Raw genomic sequence first — 4,990 nt, forward strand, 5'->3', positions numbered from 1 at the left:
TTCTACCAAACATTCAAAGAAGAAATAATACCTATTCTCCTGAAGCTGTTTCAAAAAATAGAAACAGAAGGAAAACTACCAGATTCTTTCTATAAAGTCAACATTATCTTGATCCCCAAACCAGGCACAAACCCCAGCAAAAAGGAGAACTTCAGACCAATATACCTGATGAATATGGATGCCAAGAATCTCAATAAGATCCTAGCTAATAGGATCCAACAGTACCTTAAAAGGATTATACACCACAACCAGGTGGGATTTATCCCTGGGATTCAAGGGTGGCTCAACATTACAAATCAATCAATGTGACAGGACACAATAAGAGGAGAGAGACGAACCATATGGTGTTGTGTCTCAATTGATGCAGAAAAAGCATCTGATAAAATATGGTATCATTTCCTGATTAAAACTCTTCAGAGTGTCTAGATAGAGGGAACATTCCTCAATTTCACAAAAACCATCTATGAAAATCCCACAGCAAATATCACTCACAATGGGAAAAGCTGAGAGCATTTCCCTTAAGATCAGGAGCATGACAAGGATAGGCACTCTCGCCATTATTGTTCAACATATTATTAGAAGTCCTAGTAACAGCAATCAGACAACAAAAAGAAATAAAAGGTATTCAAATTGGCAAAGAAGAAGTCAAACTCTCTCTCTTCACAGATGACATGAAACTTTATGTGGAAAATCCAAAAGACTCCACCCCTAAATTACTAGAACTCATACAGCAATCCAGTAATTTGACAAGATACAAAATCAATGCACAGAAATCAGTTGCTTTCCTATACACTAATAATGTAACTGTAGAAAGAGAGATTAGGGAATTGATTCTATTTACAGTAGCACCAAAAACCATAATCAAACCTAACCAAAGAGGTGAAGGATCTATACTCTAGAAACCACAGAACACTCATGAAAGAAACTGAAGAAGACACAGAAACATGGAAAAACATTCCACGGTCATAGATTGGAAAAATAAACATCATTAAAATGTCTATGCTTCCCAGAGCAATCAATACTTTCAATGCCCTCTTGATCAAAATACCAATGGCATTTTTCAAAGTGCTGGAACAAACAATCCTAAAATTTGTACATAATGAGAAAAGACCCCAAATCACCAAGGAAATGTTGAAAAAGAAAAACAAACCTGGGGGCATCACGTTGTCTGATTTTGAGCTATATTACAAAGCTGTGATCACCAAGACAGTTTGGTATTGGTACAAAAACAGACACATAGATCAATGGAACAGAACAGAGAGCCCAGATATGGACCTTCAACTGTATGGTCAAATAATCTTCCACAAAGCAGAAAAAAAAATATCCAATGAAGAAAAGACAGTCTCTTCAATAAATGGTGCTGGGGAAATTGGACAGTTATAAGTATGTCTTCATTTCAGTCTTCATTACAAAAATCTTACTGTAATTTCAGTGTATTAATTTAATATTGCTTCACAACAAATTTTCACAATCTTCAAAATTTAAAACAACACAAATTTATTGTCTCGGTTTCCATGGGTCAGGAGTCTGGGCTGAGTTCATTGCTTAGGGTCTTACCTGAAATCAAGGTGTCAGCAAGACATGATCCCATCTGAGGCTTGGGGTTCTCTTCCAGGCTCATTTGGGTTGGCAGAATTAGGTTCCTCATAATTAGATGGCTGCAGTTTGTTTTCTTGTTGGCTCTCTCAGCTCCTAGAGGCTATCCTCCGTTCCTAGCCATGTGGCTTTCTCATAACTTGGCTACTATTTCAACAAATCCTGCAGAAAAAAAATCCCCTTTAACAGTTCACCTGATAAGGTCAGGCCTACTACAGATAGCCTCCCTTCTTTTTTTTTTTTTTAAAGATTTTATTTATTTGACGGAGAGAGAGGAATCACAAGTAGGCAGAGAGGCAGGCAGAGAGAGAGAGGGGAGGAAGCAGGCTTCCCGCGGAGCAGAGAGCCCGATGCAGGGCTCGATCCCAGGACCCTGGGATCATGACCTGAGCCGAAGGCAGATGCTTTAACCCACTGAGCCACCCAGGCGCCCCAGATAGCCTCCCTTTTTGATGAATTTGAAGGACATTAATCACATCTGCAAAATCTCATTTTTGCCACATAACATAATTTCATGACAGGGCTGATATCTTCTTATTAATAGTCATAGATTCTTCCATGCTCGAGGGAAAGTGACTAGATAAGGTATGCACGTAAGGAGAACAAGAATCTTAGGGGTCATTCAGAATTCTGTCTCCATAGTCTGCACTTTGGCACTCAACAATTCATGCTCCACCCAAAGGAAAAAAATACTATTCGCTCCCTCCCAAGGTTCCTTTCGCAGCTCAAAATCCATCATCTCATCATCTAAATCATCTATATGTGGTGCAAATAATGTTCCGGGCTATAAACCATTAAGCACACTTCCTCGAAGCACAATTCCTCTTGACAGACTTGGGAAACTAAAGAGACCAGTTGTCTGTCCCCCACATTTCCATCACACAATGGTGGGCTAAGCACAGAAGAATAGTTAGAGATATTTCAGTTCGAAACTTCCATCCTTGCCTTTTCATGAAAGGTAAAACATACGTACAGGTATGAAATTTTATCAGCCTGCTTCCTACCGGAATTTTGCTGGGTCTTAGCCTCTGCTGTTTGTTCGAATAGCACCACCCTTGATTCTACAACCTGTCTTAGTTCTCTGTTGTTGCATATATCAAATTACCACCAATTCAGCAGCTTAAAACAACAGACATGTATTATCTCTCTGTTCTGTAGATCAGAACTACAAGCATGGTTTTTCTAGGTTTTCTGCTTATGGTCAAGCCAGGCTGCAAGCTAAATACTCCTGGAGCAAAGGGCTTATCAGAAGTTTTACTGGAGAAAGATCTGCTTCCAACCTCATTCAGGTTGCAAGCAAAGTCCCATTCCTTGCGCTTATATAACTGAGGCTACTGGCCCTAAAGGCCGCATCATAGCAACTGGCTTCTTCTTCTTCTTTTTTTTTTTAAGATTTTATTTATTCATTTGACACAGAGAGAGAGATCACAAGTACACAGAGAGGCAGGCAGAGAGAGAGAAGGAAGCAGGCTCCCCGCTGAGCAGAGAGCCCAATGCAGGGCTCGATCCCAGGACCTTGAGATCATGACCTGAGTCGAAGGCAGAAGCTTTAACCCACTGAGCCACCCAGGCGCCCCGCAACTGGCTTCTTTAAGGCAAGCAGGAGAGTCTTACTGCATTCAGCTAAGATCAAGTCTTACATAACAACATAATCATGGAAATGATACCCCACCACTTTCACATCCCATTACTTTTGCCATAGTCTATTGGCTAGAAGCAAGTCACAGGTTCTGCCCACACCCACAGTGAGAGGATTATTCAAGGGCCTGACTCATTGGGGGCCACTTAAGTATGTTCCTTTGTCTTCATTATTTTCTTCAACCTGAGAAAAACTCCTGTGGTCTTTCACATTTCTAGTATTTGGCACAGAGCCTACCACAGAGGTGCTCTAGATAATTTAAAACTGCAGTTATCAAACCTATGACTTCAGGATCCCTTTATATTCTTGTAAACATTATTGAGATTTAAAAAAAAAAATTACTGAGGACCTGAAAGAACTTTTGTTTATATGGGTTATATGTATTGATTTTTAGTAAGACATTTAAAATGTCGGGCGCCTGGGTGGCTCAGTGGGTTAAGCCGCTGCCTTCGGCTCAGGTCATGATCTCAGGGTCCTGGGATCGAGTCCCACATTGGGCTCTCTGCTCAGCAGGGAGCCTGCTTCCTCCTCTCTCTCTCTCTGCTTGCCTCTCTGTCAAATAAATAAATAAATAAATAAAAATCTTAAAAAAAAAAAAAAGACATTTAAAATGTCATTTACTGAGTCATTAAAGAGTAGTAAATTCATTATATGTTAACATACATAACATCTTTTAAAGATTTTATTTACTTACTTCAGAGAGAGAGGAGAGAGAGAGAATGTGCATAAGGGAAGAGAAGGAGACTCCCTGTTGAGCAGGGAGCCTGATGCAGGACTCAATCCCAGGATTCTGGGACCACAACTAGAGCAGAAGGCAGACACCCCAACCACAGAGCCACCCAGGTGCCCAAAGTGGATAACATTTTTTAAAAAATTATATTGCCCTCCCCCCCAAAATGTGAGAAGAGTAGCACTGTCTTACATTTTTGCAAGTCTTCTTCGTCTGGCTAATGGAAGACACCTGGACTCTCACACCTGCTTCCACATACAATTACACATCATATGGCTTCTGGAAAACTACACTGCACATTCAATGAATAAATAAGTTACAAAGGCAAAGAATGTCTTTGTATTATTGTGCATATAGTTTGACCTTCTAGGTGGCCTGAAAGGATCTTAAGAAACTCCAGAGATCCCCAGATCACACTTTAAAAACCACTACTTTAAAGAATTGTCATAAGTTGAGGGAAGGAAGGCATTTTAATTCATTCGAAAAGTTTTCCAGTGCCTACTCTGCGCCAGCTACTGTTCAAAGCAAACTAGATAGATCAAGTCCTGCCCTCCGGGTGCTCGGCGTATGTATGGGTGAAAGAAAGATCAGGGACAGCCTCTGTCGACATCTGAGCTGAGACTTAAGTGACAGAGGCCAGGCCATGCAGAGATCTGAGGAAAGAGAATTCCTGGCAGAGAACACCCACCCCCCCCACCCCCCCGCTCCCGCCCCGCGCCTCGCTGGAATGTACACAGAAAGACTGGGTTAGCAAGAGGTCGGACAGGTGGGCAGGACCAGATCCGGCGGGGCCAGGTAAAGAATTAAGAGTTCTTAAGTTTAAATTTCTTGACTGTAGCAAAATGGGGGAAGAGGGTGGAATGGCTTAAGAATGTCTGTTTGGAGGCCCGGAAAGTCATTCAGAGGTCAAGCACAAGCTCCTGGGCCGGGACCGCCCAACTCCGCCTGGAGCCTCAAATCCGCTTAACGACGCGACGCGGCGGAGGGGCGGGGCGGAGAGCGCGCACTCTACCTCAGGAAGCTTG

This window comes from Neovison vison, chromosome 3 (assembly GCF_020171115.1).
Source record: "Neovison vison isolate M4711 chromosome 3, ASM_NN_V1, whole genome shotgun sequence".
NCBI lineage: Eukaryota > Metazoa > Chordata > Mammalia > Carnivora > Mustelidae > Neogale > Neogale vison.